The sequence below is a fragment of the Dama dama genome, chromosome 1 (genome assembly GCF_033118175.1).
Source record: "Dama dama isolate Ldn47 chromosome 1, ASM3311817v1, whole genome shotgun sequence".
NCBI lineage: Eukaryota > Metazoa > Chordata > Mammalia > Artiodactyla > Cervidae > Dama > Dama dama.
In genome coordinates this window covers 76,402,740-76,427,077 of record NC_083681.1, presented here as the reverse complement: position 1 = coordinate 76,427,077, position 24,338 = coordinate 76,402,740, and the positions used below count along the sequence as shown (strand labels likewise).

At 38.1% G+C, this 24,338-nt stretch overlaps 1 pseudogene; it reads right to left on the bottom strand.

Annotated features, from left to right (window-relative positions):
* Nucleotides 1-1,424: 1,424 nt before the first annotated feature.
* On the bottom strand, nucleotides 1,425-23,887 carry LOC133062824 (olfactory receptor 4A5-like; annotated as a pseudogene).
* Between the last annotated feature and the right edge of the window lie 451 nt (nucleotides 23,888-24,338).

Below are 24,338 nucleotides of genomic sequence, written 5' to 3'. Positions count from 1 at the left end.
TTCTTCATTGTCTTCCACAACTTACAACACAAATAATCTTCCCTGTGTATATAAATCATTATTCTCTTGGCATCATGAACAGCCTAAGTCACTCTCTTCTTTAACAAACTCCTCATGGCATTTTTCACTTCTGTGTTTCTGTGTAAATGATAGGATTTAACAAGGGAGTGAGGATTCCATAAAACACTGTCACCAACTTGTCTGCAGGGTAAGTGGCCACAGGACGTGTGTAAGTGAACACACATGGTCCAAAAAAGAGCATCACTACTGTAAAGTGGGAGCCACATGTAGAGAGGGCTTTGCATCGTCCTTTAGGACTATGGGATTTCAGGGAGCCCAGGATGACTATGTAGGAGACGAGGAGCAGAAAAAAAATGAGCAAGGCCATGCCCCCAGTGTTGGCTGCCACCACCATTCCAAGCCTGTAGGTGTCGCTGCAGGAAATTTCCAATAGTGAGTAGTAATCACACATGAAGTGATCAATGACATTGGTACCACAAAAGGTCAAGTCTCCTGTGAAAAGAATCTGCACGGAGGCATGCAGGATCCCCCCGGTCCAGGCCACCAATGCCAGGAGCCGGCAGAGCCCCTGGCGCATGACGGTCGTGTAGTGCAGAGGCTTGCAGATGGCCACGTAGCGGTCGTAGGCCGTGACCGTGAGGACGATGACCTCTGACGCTCCCAGAAAGTGCTCCATGAAGAGCTGAGTCAGGCAGCCTCCCCAGGAGATGGTTCTCCTCTGGTACAGCAGGTCAAAAGTCATTTTAGGGGTGCTGATGGAGTTGACATCTAACAAGGACAAATGAGTCAGAAAGAAGTACATGGGAGCGGACAGTGTGGGGCTGAGGGAGATGGTGACGATGAAAAGATTGGCCAAGACAGTGAACAGGAAAATGAACAGAAAGAAAACAAAGAGTACTTTCTGCAGGTGTGGATCCCGTGTGAGTCCCAGGAGGACAAATTCAGTCACATTGTTGGGAAGCCTGAAGAAATCCATTTAGAAAGTAGCACGTTCCTGGGGCCTCAGTTATTTGCAGAGGAATGAAGAATGATACCTATTCATCATGAAAGGACTGTGTTCTAAATGTCTTAGAAAAAAACAAAAAGCAGAACGATCTATTCACTGTAACTCTGGACCATTTCCTCAGCACTTTTGCCCCAATACTTGCTGCAAGTCTTTATTTTCCCCATGATACTTTTCATCTCTTCAGACACGTGGAACCTGTCCCCTGTGAAACACCTCCACAGCAATATTTCATGTGTAATTTGCTGAGACAACACTGGGCTGGCTACATGACATCTGATTCTCATCCTGGTTCTCATTTGTGTGACTCTGCAAAGCTATCAGAGTGTACCACGCTTCTGAGTTTTCCTCTGTGTCTGTGAGGTTGCAAATTTTAATTCTCAGATGTAATTTTTTAAGTTTACAATTGCTTGAAATAATTAAGAATTTTTCCCACTTCCATGAGGATTTGCATTTCAGTTCTCCGCTCTAAAGTGGAAGGAAAGGCACCATCAATAAGTATCTGTTGTAAGAAGAGAGTTTACGAAAATGTATGTTAGTCGTTGGTGATACACTCTACCTGATATCAACCAGAACACATAAACTATTCCATCGTTTTCTCACTTACCTCTAGTGCCTGAATTCTATTGCATGGGTGCTCAGTCGTATCCCACTCTTTTTGAACCCATGGACTGTAGCCTGCCCACCAGTCTCCTCTGTCCATGGAATTTTCCAGGCTAGAATATTAGAGTGGGGTTACCATTTCCTACTCCAGGGGATCTTCCCAACCCAGGGATTGAACCTGTATCTCCTGCATCTCTGCATTGGAAGATAGATTCGTTACCCCTGCACCACCTGGGAAGCCCCTGAAACCTGTTAGGTGATGGGTAAATACTTAGTGAATTGCCTTTTGCCATGAGTAATGTATAACTGCTTCCCCTGACCATACACCTATGAAAAATTCAAGTGTTCTTTTCCCCCTGCTCTGTTTATCATTAGTCTCTACTTTATGAGAACCATAAATAGATATTTGAAAGCAAGCTGCACCCCAATTTAATAGTTCCTCACACACTATTAATTGTGTGGAATAAATACGAATATATCTAGTTATCTCTAGGAAAGAGTATGTTATTGGGTTATTTTACCTTCAGTGTAATTATGGTGTCTGTTTATTGTTATTCTTTAGTCTTCAAAATTATGTTCCACATACAATTTGACATAGTTAAATTCAGTAAATTTACAGCTTCTGTAGATGTGGATAAACAACTCTTGCATAGGTGTTAAGTACACAAAGAACTTTCATACAGAGGACATCCTTATTTGCAAAGTTCTGAAAGTAAAAATTTGATGTGAAGAACAGAAAGAAATAGATAGGTAGGATAGAAAGTTAATGTGCTACACATATTACATGTATACACAGACTAACACAAACGTATATGAAATCTTTTACCTATCACAGGTTTGCTCATTGAACAAATATTGATCACTTACTGTGTATGTTAATGTATGTTTGTTTACACAATGTCATGAAGAGTGTCTTAGTTAAATGCCTTTAATGCCTGAAATTTCATTACCAAAGAGAGGCAAGGCGTCCATCCATGGTAAGAATGGAATTCTCACTTCTTTATGTTTCTGCTACATATAGTACTGTGTCTTCTTCTCCCATCTTCACATAGCATTTATCTTCCTGGTCCTAGGTTACCACTTTACCATTAATAACAGAGTGAAAAATTGGGGGAACATATATTTTCCAGAGAAAAGAGAAAAGAAAACATAAACATAAAATGTATTCTGCAAAACATATGTCTTTCTTTTCAAAGAAACTGGATAATATCTTTTATTTTTCAATTATCCAGAGGAAAATTTTATACTTAGGTAAAAATGTACAGCAGCTCCATTGCATTGTATTTTTTTCAAGTGGGATTCCCCCAACAGAACAAAAAAGGATATAAATATACAGAAAATAAGAGTTAGATATACTTAAAAATGTTTTTGAAGTAAATATGAAAAAAAAATCACTTTTCCATTTTTCTTTGGCTCCACAATATTCACTTTAGGAATAAACCCTGACAAAAAATACTGTTAAAGGACAAAAATAATTTATAATTATGTTCAACACAAATATTAAGAGCTGCAGAAACTTAGAAACAACATGGAGTGTTCAAAATTGGAGAAATCGATGATTAAATGTAGGGCATCACTTTGATTACTGTGTAGATTTTAAAAATTGTGCAGTGTCACTGGAAGAGTCTCAATTTGTAATATAAAGTGGAGAAAACCTGGATGCAAATTTGAATTGCATAATTATTCTATTTTAATTCTGACTAGTGTATTACTCAAACTGCATTTAAATATATATCCATAAGAAAAAAAACCAAACTTTTTTATTTCTAAAATGAAATTATATATATATGTCTATCTTTCTTAAAAATTTGTATGCTGAAAATGAGATTTCAATGTCAGGTGAAGATAAGCAGTGATTACATGATTTATAAGGTCAATTTAAACCCAAGAATCTATGATTATACAATTTCCTGGGGAAAAAAAAAAAAACCTCACCTGTACTCACCTATGTGTGACATGGATCCGTGGCCAGTGCCTCAGGAAGCTCTTGGTTCACCAAGAAAAAAGTGAAGTTGTAAGATTTTAAAATGTCAACTAGCTGAGCTACAATAAGCATCTTTGTTAATTTATACATGATATCTTTGGATGAGCCTTAAAAGTATGACCATATATATTGTTTGTAGGAAAATCTGTAGTTTCCTAGCTGTGGCTAATAGGACCCCAGGGGTATTCAACCGTCATTAGCAGACCTTGCCAAGTACTCAATTATTTCATATAAGTTAACTGAAGAGCACAGGAGAACTTTTATAGAACTCATCTTTAATTTTGAATGCCTCTTGTGTCTACAAGAAGACAAGACACTATGACAAGAGCAAGAAAATAGTTGAGTACTTATGAATTTAGATATTTGATAACATGAGTTTATTATGAGGTCTTAATATTTAGTATTATACAAATTAAACATCTAAGCGGGTAACTGATTTTTAAATTTTATTATAATAATTATTTTTAAATTGATCTGTTCATGCTAATCATAATTTTAAAATATTGCTTTCAGATATACATTCATTTATAATTATAAATCCTACTGTAGTATTGTCACTTCTCATCAGGTAAAGTGTACAGTTCTTCTTTGAATTCTTTCCTGTGTCAATTCTGGAATTAGATTAGCATGATAATGTTGAAGATAATTCTATTCTTCAATTATACAGAAAGATGTTGAAATGCATTTATTTCAGTCATTTAAATTAATTGTACAATATTTATATGGAATACAAGAAAATGGGCTTCCCTCATAGCTCAGTTGGTAAAAATATCTGCCTGCAATGCAGGAGACCAGGGTTCAATCCTTGGGCTGGGAAGATCCCCTGGAGAAGGAAATGGCAACCCACACCAGTATTCTTGCCTGGAGAATCCCTTGGACAGAAGATCCTGGCAAGCTATAGTCCATGGGATCACAAGAATCAGACACAACTTAGCAACTAAACCAATGGCAACCCACTCCAGTATTCTTGCCTGGAGAATCCCTTGGACAGAAGATCCTGGCAAGCTATAGTCCATGGGATCACAAGAGTCAGGCACAACTTAGCGACTGAACCACCACCACAAAAAATGGGCAATAATATCCACAATTTATAACAGGAAAATATAAGACAGGAAAGAAGAATGTTATTTGCCAAGGAGAAATAAGAAGCCAGGAGACCAAATCTTGGACCAAGATCCTTATCTAAATTATTGTTTACAACTGAAGTGACATGACACATTTACACTGACACCTACTATAAGGCCCATTACAATTGTCTATGTAAATAAATAAATACTGATTTGATATTTGAAAATATTTTATAAATAAATTTAAATAAATTCAACTCAGAAACATTTCTGTATAGATCAACACTCATTCAGCATGTTTGAATATGCTTGCATTACTAAGAAGAAAAATACATTGTACCTAGCGCTCAATTATAGGGGTTCTCGAGGTGGCTCAGACAGTTAAGAATCTGCCTACAATGAGGAAGACCTGGGTTTGATCCCTGGATTGGGAAGATCCCCTGGAGAAGGGAATGACCACCCACTTTAGAATTCTTGCCTGGGAAATCCCATGGACAGAGGAAACTGGTGGGCTATGGTCCATGGGGTTACAAAGAGTCGGATACTACTGAGCGACTAATACTTTCACTTTCTTGGTGACTCAGATGGTAAAGAATTTGCTTGCATTGCGGGAGACCTGGGTTTGATCCCTGGGTCTGGAAGATCCCCTGGAGAGGGAAATGGCTACCCACTCTAGTATTCTTGCCTGGAGAATCCTGTCAACAGAGGAGCCTGGCAGGCTACCGTTCATGGAGTTGCAGAGTCCAACACGACTGAGTGACTAACTGGTTGTTCAGTAAAAATCAATTGACTCCGGAAAATGTGATCACTGTGAGCAGCATGTATTATGAAAGAAAAGAGTTTAAGAAAAGTGAAACCACTTGATCAAACTTATATTCACTGGGCACTCCAATATTAGGGTACACTAATAATATTTGTGGTGTCAGATGCCAAAGATAGTTTGAATGAGAATTTGAAACTAAACAACTACTAGGGGTATGGATTTTCCTGAAGTGTCATCATGAAAATGTCATGACCTTGTCTTTATATTTGGAATGAAAGTCAGATCAGAGAAATAGCATGCCCTGACAAAGTTATCATTCCCAACCTCATAAAAGATTGAAACCCATTCAGAATTGTCTGTTAAGTGGTCATCCAGCCTCTACTTAATTAGCTACAGTGCTGGGTAGAGAGATTGATTTAGAACCCCTATACCTGTCTATTCAACTCCCCAAGCTAAGAACAGCATGAAAAGGAACGAGAGTGGGATCAGGTCCAAATCATAGAAGGTTTCCATAAAAATGTTCTTCTAAAGAGGAGCTCCTGGAACTATACCAGGAAAGTCTGTTTCCAGAATACAAGTTCAAGGACATAGTGATTTAAAATTCCAGAGAGACAGCAACTAAGATTCTCAAAACTGAAGGGTAAACCAGAAGGAAAGCAAGAGAAAGTATATATGGATTTTATTATAGTTGCTCAGAAATTAGTTGAAGGATGATTGAATTTTTGTTGTCAGACACTACTTTTACAAAAACAAGGTACCTGCTAAAGTATTCTTATGAGGAGCTTCATGCATTTAAATAGGTAGAGAAATATATCCTCAAAATAACAAATCCCTCAGGAACAGAGATCGTGTTTAGTCCAATCCGAGAAATCTTTCATTACAGAAGGACAAGGACATCTCCAATGTTTTTTTTACCAGGAATGGAAATGTTTTGGGGAGGTGAACTGTCATCTCATAACTCCTCCAGTTTTACTTCTAATTGAAGTAGAAGTAAAATAAACAATATTTATGGCAATAAACATATTGTTCTGGGTAGAATTACAGAACTTGGAAACACCTTTCAATTTACCTAAATAAAGTATTTGTAGAAACAGGGAAAGCTGTTTAAGGTTATAGAAGATGATGGCATAGTCTGAAAGAAAACTAATGTCTCCTGATCCCAAAGCTAATGTCCTTACACTCCATCACATTTTCATGACAAGAATATGTGCTAAATATTGTTATGATATAGAGTCTATTGGCTTCTTTTTTTTTTTAATTTGGCAACTATTTTTTATTTTTTCATTAAAAAAATTTATTGATGTATTGTTAATTTACAAATTTGTGTCAATTTATACTACCTAGCAAAGTGATTCAGTTATATATATATATATGTATACACTCAGGTTCATATTCTTTTCCAATATGGTTTATCACAGGATATTGAATATAATTCCCTTGTTTCACAGTAGGACCTTGTTGTTTACCATCCTATATATAATAGCTTGCATTTGCTAGCCCCACACTCCCAATCCACCCTTCTCAGCACCCCTTCTCCCTGGGCAAGCACACGTCTGTTGCCTGTTTGTGAGTCTGTTTTTGTCTAGTAGATAAGTTCATTTGTGTCATGTTTTATCAAGAATTCCACATATAAATGATGTCATATGGTATTGGCCTTTATCTTAGTATGATAATCTCTAAGTTCAGCCATGGTGCTGTGAATGGCACTATTTTGTTCTTGTTCATGGCTGAGTAGTATTCTAGTTCATTGCTTTCTTAATAAAACCTATGGTACCATGAAGTGAGAGACTGGAACTTTCTGTCAAAAGAGGAAATACATCTATGAAATACACACACACACACACACACACACATATATATATATGTATGTATCTTCTTAGACTTCATTTACAAAAAGAACTAAAATTAATTTAAAATAAATTCTCATAAGTTTGGCACTTGTTTAGCTGAGAAATACTTCCTTTGATCAACTGTGGAGTAATGATTCCTAGTATATGTATATATTGTATGTATACCCTGTATTATTTCAATTACTATAAAATAGAGGTTCTGATGAAAGGTTTGTTGTCTTTGATACCTTTGAAACTTTTGAAAGTATCAAATTTGGATTTAGAAGAATGCAGATCTGAATACTAGCATTTTCTCTGATATTGAGCAGATTATTGAACTTCTCTGAACTTCATTGCTCTTCATTAATGAAATGGGAATAATCATAATAAATATAATAATCATAGTAAACATGATAACAATTTCTTATCTAAAATTACATTCCTGTTTAATCACATTCTAATGGCACTTTTTGTCCTCTGTAGTCCTTACTGTATATATAACAAGGTTTAAAAGGGCAGTAACGAGAGTATAACATACTGCTGTGGCTTATTCCTGGGAAAAGTAGCTCCCGGCTGCAGACACCAGTAGACAGGGCCTTTTTTTTTTTTCCCTCCCTGAAGAGCTGTGAGTCCTCCAGGAGCACAGGATGGCAACATAGGACGCCAACAACATTACAAGAGTGATCACATGGATGTTCCTACAATTTTGAGCAACCAAGAGAGCAGCAGAAAGTATCAGTGAACACAAGTTGTTTCAGGAGGACATTTTCACACGTGAACTGATACATGATATTGGGGCCACAGAACCAGAGCCAGAAAGTGACTAAGATCTATCCAGTCAAGTGGAGAAAGCCTATCACCCAACACACCTCCAGGAGGCAGCACAGAGCGTGGTTCATGACGGTTACATAGAGCAAGGACATCCATAAGGAGGAGACTCTCTGAAGCTCCTGAAAACTAAAAGTTCAATAAAGACCTGTGCCATGTAGTCACTGAAGGAGAAAAATTTTAATCAGAGAGGGACTCAATTAGCATTTTAAGAACTATGGAAGAGGAGTAGCAGGGATCCATCAAGAACAGGAAGGTCAAGAAGAAACACATCAGGGAGTCCAAAGTCTGGCTGCCGATGGTAGTCACCACAGTGAGCATGTTGCCCACGACAATGACAATGTAGGGGATAAGTAACAACAAAAATAGATCTCTCTGCAGCAGGGAATTCTGTGTAAGTCCCATTAGAATGAATTCAGTCACAGTCGTTCTGTCTTCTTTCATTTCAATGCTCACTATGAATTCAGAAGTGGAGAATTATCCTGTAAAGACAGTATTTTTAATACCAAAGAGATAAGAAAGTTATAATATGGGTTTTAGGTAAGTCCAAAGCATTTTAGTAATAGATGCTATTTTTCCCATGGTATGTAGGAGGATCAGAAACATACTATATTTTCTAGTTTATGAAGAGTGAATTTCTAAAGCTGTTTTTTTCAGCTTATTACGTGTGCATGCAGGCTAAGCTTCTTCAGTTATGTCTGACTCTTTGAAACCCTACAGACTGTAGTCTGCCAGAGTCCTCCGTCCGTGGGACTCTCCAGGCAAGAAAACTGAGTGGGTTGCCGTTCCTTCCTCCAGGGGATCTTCCCAACCTAGGCATCAAACCCACGTCTCTTATGTCTCCTGCATTGACAGGCAGGTTCTTTACCACTAGCACCACCTGGGAAGCCCTCAGCTTATTAAACGATGCTCAAATTCTTCCACATCTTCTGAAAAGTGGTCCCTGGGTCTTTGCTGAAGCACAACCAGGCACAGGGAGCTGAGTTCATCATGTAATAAACTTGATTGCTTTTCAGCCAATAAGAAATTTTAAGAACGCTTCCCTACATATTTTTTAAAAACTGTAAAACTATTGATTCTTATTCTATATCTGTTAATACACAGATTGTCTAATTCACTGTCCTCTTCCATATAAAAGACATTTAAATAAGTCTGAGACATAAGTCTGTATCTGTCTTCATGCATTTATCACCAGCATTTGGTTCAGTGTCTGACTCATACTGGTGTTCAATACAATTGGCTGAATAAATAAGTTGGAAGACTTTTCATTCCCTGATATTTTCCTTTTCCCTCCCCTCTAACTCCCCAAATAGCATTTACTCTCTTTTTATCCTGTGTGCTATTTCACCATGGTTTTTCTGTTCTATTTTGTTTGGGAATTTTTTCCATCTAATTGATTTGTAAAAATCTCCTTTATAACTTGTTTTGAAGTGAAATGTTCTTATAGAACTTTCTCACTTCTGTTTTCATCATTTGTGATATCCAAAGATTACAAGTTCTGAGATAATTAAGGACTTTTCTCTTGAGAGATGTTATTATTTAGTAAATTACAAAGACTTTTTTTGACAATTACAAAGTTTTTTTGAACATCAGGGATCATTATTATAAAAAAATGATCAAAACCTAATATTGACTGCTTCATATATATTAGGATTGTGCAAAGAATTTTATTTAAATAATTTCATTGATTATGTTTAAAACAAGTTATATGTTGTAGGAAGATAGGAAAATTGAGACAAAGAAAGTCAGCAATGTGCCCCAAGTGCATAGAGCAAGTGAGGAGCAGACCTAAAGATACAGTTCAAGACTAACTGATCTCAAGTTTTTCTTACAAATATTAATTACCTTATTTATTTGTGGTGGCTCTGGGTCTCTTTCTGCTGTGCTTAGGCTTCCTCTAGATTCAGAGAGCAGAGGCTACTCTCTAGTTGTGGGGTATGGGCTTCTCATTGCGGTGGCTTCTGCTGTGGAACACAGGCTCTAGACAAAGTCTTCAACGGCTTCAGCACGTGGCTCAGCAGTTTCAGCGGGCAGACTCTAGGACACGCAGGCCTCAGTGACTGCAGCACACAGGCTCAGGAATTGCATCTTGCAGATCCCAGAGCTCTGGCTCAGTATTTGTGGCACATGGACTCAGCTGTTCCTCGGCATGAGGAATACTCTCAGACCAGGGATGCAACCCTTGTTCCCTGCATTGTCAGGTGGATTCGTACCCATTGTGCCACCAGGATGAACTCTTCATGACCCTATGGACTGCAGCACGCCAGGCTCCTGTCCTTCACTATCTCCCAGAGTTTGCTCAAACTCTTGTCTTAAAGAGAATCTAATTTATTTTTTATTGTGCACACAAAGAATCTGAGACTCAGAAAATGAAAGCAATATTTCTAAAATTGCATGTTCTGATACTAGCAAATTAAAGAATTCAGGTTACTTAAATCCCAGTCTGTTTTATCTTTGCCTTATATGGAATAGCTGATATTCTAACTTGTTAGAGAGTAATGAAAGCAATAGGAATTGTTTTGTTTGTCTAATTGATGTATGTAACTACTTCAATGAGCTTCACTGTTTTCCAGTGAGACCTGCCTAGGGAAATGAAGATGTTAAGAGACTATAGGCAAATACATCCTTTGGCTCAATCCTATAGGGTTTTATCATATAAATGTAAATCACTTTATATGATGTGTTTTCTCTGCGACTCAGTCTGGAAAGAATCAGCCTGGAATGCAGGAAACATGGGTTGGATCACTGGGTCAGGAAGATCCCTTGAAGAAGGAAATGGCTACCCACTCCAGTATTCTTGCCTGGAGAATTCCATGGATAGAGGAGCCTGGTGGGCTACAGTCCATGGGGTCACAGTCAGACACAACTGAGAGACTAACACCTTCAAAGATTAACAATATGGTATTTGTTAAGTTTCCATTTTCCATGTTGATTTAGCATGGCTCTCCATTTGTTGCTAAACCAAAAAACTAAAGTACATGGGAGTGGGATAAGACTTATTCCCTGCATCTATCAAATTTCTTTAGGAGCCCAAGAATATGGTACTTCTTTGTGCCAACTATTTAGGAAAGGAAGATTTTTTAAAAAAAAAAAAAAGTTTACTCAGTCCTTTATTATAATGACTTTATTCAAGCATCAGGGACCCAGTATGGAAATACACACCCTCCGTAGAACGGTCATAGGCTACTAGATATCAGAACTGGCCCAGTGTAAGAAGAATGTCAGGTCAATGTTTTGTCACTTTGTAAATGTTAATAAACAGAAAATGAAATGGGGTTAGAAGACTAGAAAAGGGAATTCCTGAACCCTGCCACATAGCAGAGCCTAACAGGAAGAGGAAAGACTCTGCTTTCCTGTCAAGGGCCTAAGGCAATGAAAAATCATGAACTGTTTATTTACTAGAGCCCACCTTCCCTCTCAACTTCCCTTTCCCTTCCATAAAAGCATTGCTGTTCCTTTCTCTTAGGGGTGATTGCACATTTTCCTCCATGATTGCAAGCCTCAAATTGCAATTTTTGCTGATCTCCAATAACCCTGTCTTTTGGTGAAATGTCTGTCAGCCTATTTGTATCATGTCAACAACCGTCAGTAAATTTTCCGACCAGTGGAGGACAGTGCCATTCTGCCAGCCAGGAGTGAGCTTTAGCTTAGAACCTACTTCAAGTCATCTCCGAAAAGATTTGAGTATTTTTATTTGCTCAGAGCATGATTAACTGGTAAATAGTCTCAGACCCACAGGGAAAAACTTAGGTTGAAGGTCTACAGCACCTATTTGAGGTGATATTACAGAGTTCTTATTTTAAAAATGTTTGATGTCTCCCTTCTTCAAAAATCTCTGGGTTTGGAGGTGACTTGATGAGGAGCCACAGTTTTACTGAATTGAATTCTGATTATTCAGTACAGATCTCCATTCACCAAACCTAGTGTAAGGTGTACAGTAAAGAGTATTTGATACATATAAGTATACATACATACATACATATATATATATATAGCAAAAAGGTTACCATAGTAACATTAGCTATCACTTCATCACCTCCCATAATTATAGTTTGTGTGTATGAGGTGAGAACATTTAAGATCTACTGTTAGCAATGGTCAACATATAATCAATATTGTTCATTGTTGTCATCATGCTGTACATTTGATCCATAGAAGCTGCTCACCTTAAAACTGGAAGTGTGAACTCGTTGATCAACATCACCCACTTTCACTTATCCTCAGCCGCCAGTAATCAATACTGTACTCTCTCCTCTGAGTTTTGCCTTAAAATCCACATATGAGTGATACCATACAGTTCTTTTTTATTTCTGTTTCACTTAGCCTGATGCCTTTAATGTCCCTTTATATTGTCACAAATGGCAGGTGTACCTTATTTTATATGGATGAATAATATTCCAATAGATATATTTTTCTCAACTCATTCATCTGCCAATGCACATTTTGGTGATTCCCATATCTTGGCTATAGCGATAAATAAACATTTATTAAATAAATAAGTAAACATTTACTTGCAATAAACATGTAAGTACAGAGATCTCTTCAGATTCCTGATTTCATATTCTTGGATATTTACATATAGTAGGATTGCTTATTTACATGGTACTTTTATTTTGTTTGAGAAACTTCCATAACTTTCTCCATTGTGGTTGAACAAATTTAGATTCCCATGAACAGTATAGAAGGGTTCCATTTTGTTTGTTCTAACCAAGATTCATTGTCTTCTATATATGTCAAATAGCCATCCTAACAGGCATGAGGTGATATCTCATTATGATTTTCATTTGAATTTCCTCTTTGATTAGTGATATTGAGGAACTTATCAGGTTCTTATTGGCATTTGTAGATTTTTTTCTGGAAATATATATGTTCAGGTTATCTGCCTATTTTTAATTGGGCTATTTCTTCTTACATTATTTAGTAGATGTTCCTTATATATTTTAGATATTCACTCCTTATGAGTATATGATTTGCAAACATTCGCTCCTACTCTATAGGTTATATTTTCACTTTGCTTCCTTCCTTATGGAGAAATAGTCTGAATCTAGAACTTGAGATCCTGGACTTTAAGCTGATGTCATCACGGGATGAGACTTAACTGACCTGATAGTTTTCCCTACTCCCTCTAGGAGCCCTGAGCTGACATTTTACAAGTCTGACAACCTCACTGGACAATGTCTATATAGCTCTGTATCTATACGGAGAAGGAAGAGATGACCCAGAAGGGCTTTCTCTTCTATCTATCCCTGCTAAGGCATCATTCATATACCTGAAGTCGTTTTGGACCCTCCTTAAAAGCCAAGCAATATACTGATTACTAGAGAGTGACATCACTCCTTGCCATATGAAAGACTTGTTAAATCAACTCCTGCCTGAATTCATTATGATCAGATACTATCAGGAAGCATTTAACAAAAGGCTTCCTGTGTGCTGTTTTGGATCTGTCAGGAACCCTCTGGCCCTTATTGATTCCTGAATATTCAGGAATTAAGAGGAGAGGCACGCCTTTCCTAGGGCTGAGGAATCCAGGCATTTCTCATTACAGTGATAAGTACCCTCTTCCTTTTTATGAGCCAAATGCTAAAAGGTGATTGTTTGCAGCTCTCTCTCTTTGATAGGGATCATCTTATGTTTTATAAGTCTGGAATTTTAATCTTTGTCTTTGCTGAGAATAACCACCTTGTAAGACAGTATATATGCCCACGCCATGTTGATTAAAACACCTTTGCTCCATCAGAGCTTTGGTCCCCATGTCTTTCTTTCTTTCTTTCTTTCTATTCTATTCTTTCTGTCTTTCTCTCTCTCTCTCTATTTCTGGCTAATTCCTTGGAGCACGGAGGCCCGCTGAGCTCCCTTTCTTGCCTGGGCTTCTAAGACCCTCTGGAGAAGGCGCACTGTGCCTTCACCCACTCGAGAGGGCGCCTGGTGCCTACGTGCAGCAGAGCGAGCCCTAAGAACAGGGCTCTATTGGCTTTCCGCGTAAACCAGGGGATACCAGCCTCTCTCTCTCTCTTACTCTCTGGACCGCCAGGTTCCGGTCCATTAAAGGACCAACAAGTGCTATCAGCCTCTTTCTCTCTCTTACTTTCTTATTGTCGACTCCGGACCACCAGGTTCTGGTCCATTAAAGGACCAACAAGTGGCACCCGAACAGGGACTCTGGTACACGTGGCTTTGGACGGAGTGACCCCTAGGGCCTATTGAGGCCGGTAAGTACTAAGACATGGGTAAATCAGCTGGAAAGCCCCCTCACTTTTCTACTTGACTTCAGCACTTATTTAAAGTTCAGGGATTTTCGGTTTCACGCCAGAGAATAGAGGCTTGCCTTCAGACAGCGGTTGAATGTAACCCTTGGTTCCCTAATGACGGTAGTTCCGATAGATTTCTGGCCCCTATGGGCTCTCATTGAAACTGTGATTCTGCCATTTCAAGGTAATTCTAGCCCTCCTGATATTCGGCAACAGGCAGAACACTTATTACATGAATATAAATTAGACGATGATACCTTACAAAAGGCCCAATTAGAACAACAAAAGATATTTCAAGATTTTCCTACTAACCCTGCCCCAGTTGCTCCAAGGGCTCCTCCCCTGCCAGAGGGCACATATCCCAATGTCCCTCCCTCTATAAAACCTAATGATTTTGACACTCCCCTAAGACACCTTTTAACATTAAAACTGACAACACCTTTCTGAATAACAATAATCTACCCACTTCCGACAGAGGCTCTCTGAGTTGCTGGCTTTACAATTGCAAGTCTCTGAAGCTGAAGGTTTCTCCGCCTTTCCAGTTTTAAAAACTGTTGACGCTCAGGGACAAATAACACCTCAATATGAAGGTATTAACCTTTTTCACATACAACAAATGAAAAGGGCCATAACTTTGGAAGGGCCACATTCGCCTTTTACTAGAGAGATTCTAAATGCTCTGGCATCTAATATTGGAAACTTTATTCCCTATGATTGGCGAATTTTAATAAAGGCTCTCCTTAAACCAGGAGAGTATCTTCAATGGACAATGTGGTTTCAAGATATAGCCAGAGATCATGCTAACAGAAATGCTCGAGCTGGCGCTCCCCAAAACCAAATTACTTTTGAAATGTTAACTTGCACAGGGCAATTTGACGCTATAGAAGCTCAAATACGATGCCCTCCTTTGTTGCATGATCAGTTAAAAACAGTGGCCCTTGAAGCTTGGGATCGAATTACTCCTCAGGGGGAACCTACAGGTAGCTACACTAAAATATTGCAGGGACCTAATGAAAAGTATGCTGATTTCTTAGCTAGATTAGAAACTGCTATTTCTCATACAGTAATTGGAGAAGAAGCTAAAAAGCAACTAGAGAAATTACTTGCTTATAAAAATGCGAATCAGAAATGTCAAAGGGCTATAGCTCCAATTCGTGATACAGGGACTATTTTTGATTATTTGAAGGCTTGTCACAATATAGAATCAGAAACTCAAAAGATGCAAATGCTAGCTGAAACAATGGTTGCTGCCTTAAAAATAGGAAAATAATAGATGTTTTACATGTGGAGATAAGTACCATTTAAAAAGAGGCTGCCCTAAGAAAACTTTAAAAAACCTCCAAAAATCTGCCCTTACTGCCGTAAAAAAATGCACTAGGCCAAAGAGTGTAAATCTAAATTTGATATTAAAGGAAAACCTATTCCGGGAAACTCCAAGCAGGAGACCTCCCAGGTCCCCTTCAACAAAAACCAGGGACAAATTCCATCTTTTTCCTCAAACCCTCATCATCCAGCAGTGATGCCCTCGATATACCAGCCCTAAACTCCTTTACCCTCAAACAGTCCTCTCTAAAAATACCTACTGGACGTTTTGTGCCCCTGCCCCCACAAACCTTCAGTCTTTTATTGACCGATCTAGTTTGACTTAACAGACAAAAAAGACAGGGGTCTCCAAATGGAAAAAATAGGCTGCAAGTGTCAGACATTTTTATCTCTCTTAAGCAGCAGGAAAAAACAAACTGGCGAGATATATATATATATATATATATATATATATATATATATATATATATATATATTTTCTTCTCTATATAAATTTAAAAAGAAGTTTCTCTTAAAATACTGTGTTGCCATAATGACACCTGGTTTCACTTGAACTTAACTTTTCTCAAACCTTGAGCTAACCAATGCGTTTTTCTTATGGAAATGTTTGTCTTAAGCTATGTTAATGTGCTATACATTTACCCCAGACTCAATGTCTTCAAGTTGGTTCTGCCTAAGACTCAAAACAGACTTGACAAACCTTTATGTTTTACTCATGCAAATGTTCTCTTAAACTATGTTAATGAAAGTATATTTGCTTAAAAACCTGCCTTTCTTCAAGATTCTTGTCCTAAATATTCAGTTTTTGTATTGAAAGATACAGAAAGCTCCACCATAAACTCCTACTTCTATTAAAACAGACACTGGTCCTGCCTATATTTCTAGATACTTTAAACAATTTTTACAATCTTTTTCTATTAAACATATTACAGATATTCCTTATAATCCACAGACATAAGACATAGTCGAACGAACACATCACACACTAAAGTTACAAATAAAAAAATTAAAGAAGGGGGAATACACAGGTACACCACTGTCTTCCTTATCTAAAGCAGACTTTACTAGATTCCAACATAAGATATTTTCTAAACTCATAATTATTGTTAATGCAGCTCTATTTGTTTTAAATTTTTTAAACCTACCACAGGGAAATATTTTAACAAGAGAAGAAAGACTTGGAGGAATTGAAGGACACTTCTCTTCCTCTGCCCATTTGGGACCAAGACGGGTTCAATAAACAATAGAAATTTGAGAAATTAATCTTATAGGGAAAGGGATATGCTTGTATTTCCCCAGGTGGATCCAACAACTTTTTCCTCAGAAAATTCTACCCAAAGGGGCCCCCAACATTCAAAATGGAAACAACAAAAAGCCCGGGAGGAAGAAGTTCCAATACAGGCCATGGCTGCTCTAAAGATCTCCAGAAAGCACTGCCCTCAGCGACATCAACCCTATGATCTCCCCACTTGGGGACAAATAAAAACCCTCGCTAATCAAGTTAAGAATCTGATTTCTCAACAGGGAATGCCTCAGAGTCCTGAAACCTTATCACTGTGCTCCGTTGGTCTGCGACCCCCCTCCCCCACTCAAGCAGGATTAACTAACTTACTTACCCAACCCCCCTTTATTTCAGGTCATAAAATGGACGGAGAAAAGACCCAGCTTATCAACCAATGACTCCACCCACATGCCCCCTCCCTGGAACCCTCACACCCTGGGGAGGAGGGAAACCTGATTAACATTTCTTTAGGTTTTGAAGTCCTTCCAGTGCCTGGGCCCAGGAAAATTATGCATAAATATCAGCCTACAAACTTGGGCTTTTGTCCTGCCTCCAAAAGAAGACTTTTGGACATTGCTGCCCTTTTTCTGTCTGTGAACCATGTTTACTACTGAAACTTTAGGGAAACAGTTAGGGAAAGAACAAAAAACATTATGTAAAAGGTTACTAACACAACATTACCATTAACATGAAACATTACCATGACAAAGGACTTCTTGGCTGACATCCTCCTCTTCCTCCTCCTCAAATCATCCTCGATAAACAAATTGGGCCTGAACTAGAGACATATAAAACATATGGAAACTTGCTGCCAGCACCAAAGAACTTGGGACTCGGACCAGACATTTCACAGAGACCAGTTGTGGTCCTAGTAACTATTTCTTTTGCTATAATCAGTCATATTTTATACAGGCCTGTGTTCCACTTCCTTTTGTTATAGTCATAAGAAATCTACAAATTGATCTGTAACTTGTATTAATTGCCAATTTTGTGTTACTCCTGTTCATTTCAATCATAGTACCTACAGCTGGGAACAAATCAAATTTCATTCACATGATAATGCCTCTCTGAGTGTACAATTACTGCAAAAGGAAATCTTTGAAACTTTCTAAATGTCTGCCCTCCTCCACTAATTTAGAAACTTTAGCTAAACAAATTATCCGGGCTAGACCCACAAGGATGGTTTCAAAGTATTACCCACAGCATCAGGTCTAGAACTGTAACTTTGGTGATTGTCTTGATAATTTTATTTGTTGTTAATCATCGCCCTTCTATAAGGTTGGTTAATACTAATCAGACTCATTTGGTCAGGACCTTTATTTTCAAATATAATAAAATAGGGGGAATTGTCAGGAAGCATTTAACAAAAGGCTTCCTGTGTGCTGTTTTGGATCTGTCAGGAACCCTCTGGCCCTTATTGATTCCTGAATATTCAGGAATTAAGAGGAGAGGCACGCCTTTCCTAGGGCTGAGGAATCCAGGCATTTCTCATTACAGTGATAAGTACCCTCTTCCTTTTTATGAGCCAAATGCTAAAAGGTGATTGTTTGCAGCTCTCTCTCTTTGATAGGGATCATCTTATGTTTTGTAAGTCTGGAATTTTAATCTTTGTCTTTGCTGAGAATAACCACCTTGTAAGACAGTATATATGCCCACGCCATGTTGATTAAAACACCTTTGCTCCATCAGAGCTTTGGTCCCTGTGTCTGTCTTTCTTTCTTTCTTTCTTTTTCTTTCTATTCTATTCTTTCTGTCTTTCTCTCTCTCTCTCTATTTCTGGCTAATTCCTTGGAGCGCGGAGGCCCGCTGAGCTCCCTTTCTTGCCCGGGCTTCTAAGACCCTCTGGAGAAGGCGCACTGCGCCTTCACCAACTCGAGAGGGCGCCTGGTGCCTACGTGCAGCAGAGCGAGCCCTAAGAACAGGGCTCTATTGGCTTCCCGCGTAAACCAGGGGATATCAGCCTCTCTCTCTCTCACTCTCGGAACCACCAGGTTCCGGTCCATTAAAGGACCAACAAGCGCTATCAGCCTCTTTCTCTCTCTTACTTTCTTATCGTCGACTCTGGACCACCAGGTTCCGGTCCATTAAAGGACCAACAAGATACAGAGCAGTGAATGGAAAGATATAACCCTGTGTGTGGACAGATGTAGGCTGGTGTGTGATCACATCAAATACATATGCATATGCATATACAATTGCATGCATATCAGTAGTCAGATACTGATCCATGTGTGGTCAGATACAGACATGGTTGTGTTCACTTACAGACACAAACGTCCAATTGGGTAGAAACCTACATAACATTGAATACGTATGTACAGGTGGTCATAGTGATTTATATGAGGTTGGATACAAATTTGAGAGTGTAGTAGGATAAATAGTTTTGTTGAATACAGGCCTATGAATGTTGGGATACAGACATACGCCTGTGGCTTTGAGAACTGAGCTGTTGTTCATGACAGCAAAGGATACTGATCCTTTCTGAGCAGCTCATTGAAGGTGTGAATCAAGTGTAAATAAGAGAGTCTTCTTTTTCAAAAAGGAAAACAAAGGAAAGGTCCATAAACACTTTTTGGAGATGATTGCATATGTTTATTGAGACATTAATCAATCTTTCACCGTATGTATCTTATTCTGGATGGAAAAACAAAATATTTAAACATGCCATTTTCCTTAAAATAAATACATAGAGTCATGACACTATACATTTACCTTTATGGGAAGATTTCAAATTTTGAAAATTACCCCAAATCTTGGTGTCTCAGATGGTAAAGAATCTGCCTAACATGAAGAAGACCTGAGTTCAATTCCTGAGTTGGGAAGATCCCCTGGAGAAGGGAATGGCAATACACTCCAATACTCTTGCCTGGAGAATTCCATGGACAGAGGAGCCTGGCAGGTTACAGTCCATGGGATCACAGAGAGTCAGACATGACTGAGTGACTAACAGTTTGTAGTGAAGGAGGGGAAGGTTGAGGAGGAGGAAGAGGAGAAAGTGTTCCAAAATTGAATATTCTAGGTAGCATAAAATACTTACATACTAAATAAAATAATATCAAATTAACTGAAATTAATAATTATGTTGGTAGACTATATTATCTGCAGAGGAAAAGAGGCTTAGATATTTGCTCATCAAAAACAAAATAAATGCTAATGGGTGGGAAATAAGTTTCAAAAGTTGTTTTTAAAAACAAACAAGATGTTAAAATTTATAAAAATCCTTGCGAGGAAATGGAATTTTCCAAAAGAATGTGTTAGAAAAAATAAAACAGTGAAAAAAAAATTAAAATAGCATGCTTATATATTTTTCTAATTATATATACATAGGAAATAAGTTACTTAGCAAATGTCAAAGAAGAGTAAATATCTATAATAAGTATATGTATTTTTTTCTGTAAAAAGTGTTAGTCAAAATTTATCAGTAAATATTCTCACTCCAATAGATCAAGAATTCAAAAAAATTGAAAAGGGCTATAAAGTGGGTGCTGTATCCCCTACATTGGACAAGGAATAGAAAACACAAAGTCAATGAAAAAACTTTCCCTGACTTCAAGGAACTTGTAGATAAATAAACACAGGCAATTCACAAAGCTATTTATCTCATCACTTGAAATAAAAAAACAAATTTGAAAATTAACTAAATTTCTCTGTTTGGTTTTTTGGGCTACTGTTAAAGAATACCACCAATTTAGATAAACTAAATAATAAACAATTATTTTTCACAAGTTTGGTGGCTAGAAAACTAAGGGACCAAAACAGATTCCGTATCTGATGAGTCTCCCTCCCTAGTTTATAGACAGCCATCTTTTTTCCTATGTCCTTTCATAGCAAAAGGGTCATGTGAGCTCTCTGATGTCTCTTCATAATGGCATTAACCCCAATCAGGGATTCCCTCACAGCTCAGTTGGTAAAGAATCTGCCTGCAATGCAGGAGACCATGGTTTGATTCCTGGTCTGGGAAGATCCACTGAAGAAGGGATTGGCTCCCCACTCCAGTATTCTTGGGCTTCCATTGTGGCTCAGCTGGTAAAGAATCCACCTGCAATACAGGAGACCTGGGTTCGATCCCTGAGTTGGGAAGATCCCCTGGAGAAGGGAAAGGCTACGCACTCCAGTGTTCGGATCTGGAGAATCCCGTGGACTGTATAGTCCATGGGGTCGCAGAGTCAGACTCAGCAACTGTCACACACACACTATAACCCCAATCATCAGAATGCACCTTCATGACTTAGTCATCTCCCAAAGGGCCCCCTCCAAATAGTACCACATTAGAAAGGAACTAAGTTATGATTCTGGAGAGGGACACAAAATTTTACTTCTATAGCAACATCCAAAAGTCAAGGAACAAATTATTTAAGATTTGGTAAACATAAAATTTGCCATTATTCAGTGAATAGTATTGTGTTTGAGAAGGTTTTGAGAAATAGAAGAAATATAAGACATTAGAATATAAGAACTCTCTATCTAAAAGGTATAAAAATCAGGATATGAGATTTCTCATTTAGTATCATTTACAAGTGAAAAGCATCCATTGCCCCATATCCTCAGCCCCACACGAATCCAGGCTGAATAAGGGAGACAGAATAACAAGTTCCTTGAAGCACATGCTTCTAACCGTATTAGAGGCAGCTAATATTTTATTTCAAGCCTGTTTCCGAGGAAGAGGGAGGGTTTTATGAATGACGTCTCTGTCAAATAAAACAGTACAGTCTGGGCCCTTTATTACCTGATCATCTGTGTTAGTGACGTCCTGGTGACTCAGGGGGTAAAGGGTCCTCCTCCAATGCAGGAGGCACAGGAAACACAGGTTCCAGCCCTGGGTCGGGAGGATCCCCTGGGGAAGGAAATGGCAACCCACTGCAGTACCCCAGCCTGCAAAGTTCCACGGACAGAGGAGCCTGCTGAGCCACAGTCTATGGGGTCACAAAGAGTTGGACACGGCTGAGCGACTGAGCAGTGCATGTTGGTCTCATAAATGATTTGACTTGTCTTGACTAAATCTGTGTTTCATTAATAAGAGAAACGAGAATGGCATATATTGTCAGAATCTTTCTTAACAATGATATCACTTAAAATGTCTGTTGTCAAGTTCCGTAATACAAATTTGAAGCTCATGAATGATGAATTATGCTAAATTTATGCATAAAAGACAGAGCCTTCATCTCTATAGAGGTTATGAGACACTATAAACAAAGAAACAGGGATATTGAAAAATAGTGGAGGTTTTACCAGAAATTCTAAAGTATCAGGGAAGGTGAAACAATCATCTTTATAAAAATTTAACTCCTAACAAAGCTGGTAAGCTTCGGGAGATAACATGATTGTCCAGTTGGAAAAGTAAGCAAGATCTGGTTATTTTTCTGCATTTACACCATGCTTATTCAGATTATTCGTGTAGCCTCTTCATGATAAATATCACAACTCTGAAACATTCTTTGACTTTAACATTCTAAGTAACATAAGCAACATAGTATATGAAGAGAACCTTACAGATGGAAGAATAACTCATGTGCCTCAAATATTAATATGTGCTGTCTTTGTGTGAAGAGCAGTGAACCAAGATTTTATGCCATATTTCTTGTATTTTTTTTTTAATTTGTAATGAGCCTTATTAATTCTAAAAGGTCAGTTTTTAAGAGAAAAACATAAAATCTTCCACTAATTAAATAAATTTAAAATATTAACTATAGCTTAACTCATCATATAGAAAATAAATTTAAAGTCTCAAGAGACCTTTTACAACCAGAAACTATAAATATTTTCTGAAGAAATTGTGGAAATCTTTAAAAAATGTGTTTTGAACATAATATGTACTTTGAACTAAAAAAATAATGAAAATATTAAAAGTATATTTTGATCATTAGGACTCTTACCAAAAAATCTTTTCATTATGTTCAACTTATTAAAGCAGAGAAGATTATTTTTTCCAGTTAAATAATCACACATGGCTTTCCTTGGAGGAACAATGCTTCATAAAAAAAAAAAGAAAAAGGTTATATATATTCATGCTGTTTCATTTTCTTCTTTTGCCTCTGTTCCAGAGCTTTTCCATGGCATTTTTCATCTCACCATTTCTCAGTGTATAGATTAGAGGGTTCAACATAGGGGTGATAATGGTGTAAAACACAGTCAAGTATTTATCAATGGGTAAAGTAGAAAGAGGTCTCACATACAGAAAAATACAGGGCACGAAGAAGAGGACCACCACGGTGATGTGGGAGCCACAGGTAGACAAGGCTTTGTGCCTTCCTTATTGATTATGATTTTTTAGGGAGCACAGAATGACCCCATAGGAGATGAGTAAGAGTGTGAAGATGGCCATACAGATGGCCCCATCATTGGCCAGGACTGTGAGGGCAATAAATTGGGTGTCAGTGCAGGCTAGTTTTAACAAGGGGTACATGTCACACACAAAGTGGTCCATGACATTGGGGCCACGGAAAGGGAGTTTATAAACAAAGAGAGGATGAAGGACAGCATGTAAAAACCCACCAGCCCAGGCAAAAGCAGAAGCAGAACATACACTCGCTGATTCATGATTGTCAAATAATGCAAGGGTTTGCAGATGGCCACATAGCGGTCATAGGCCATGACCACCAGGAATAAAATCTCAGCACCACCAAATAAGTGACCTATAAAAATCTGGGCCATGCAAGCTTGGAAGGAGATGGTTCTTTTCTCATAGAGTAAGTTTATAATCATATTTGGGGTGAATGTAGTAGAATAAACAGCATCCATAAATGATAAGTTGCCAAGAAAGAAGTACATAGGGGCATCCAGGGTTGGACTGACCACCACAGTCAGGACAATGAGTAGGTTTCCCACCATGGTCACAATGTAGATGAGCAAGAAGATGACAAATAGTACTTTCTGACCCTGGGGGCTCTGAGTGAGCCCCAGGAGGAAAAATTCAGTTACATTGTTCCTTTGTTCCATGGGTTCTTCTGTATGTCATATTTCAGAGTTCTGGACAAAATTACCTGTAAATATATATTATTAATAGTGACTTCCCAAAAGCTTAAGCTAATTTGTTTATGCAACAATTAGGCAGTAAAGTTTATTATGTGTCCATATTTTCAGATGTTATAAGACTGATTAAAATATTAATCCTAATCTCAACAAGCATATAGTCTAATGGAGAGGTGAGTGATTAGAGACATGTGTGGGGAAAAGCCACAGTATTAAATACATGAGTTGCCACAACTAGCTTTCCATTTGGAAGCTCATTAAATTGTATAATGTAGATAGTATCTTTTGAACTGTGGTGTTGGAGAAGACTCTTGAGAGTCCCTTGGACTGCAAAGAGATCCAACCAGTTCATCCTAAAGGAAATCAGTCTTGAATATTCATTAAAAGGATTGATACTGAAGCTGAAACTCCAATACTT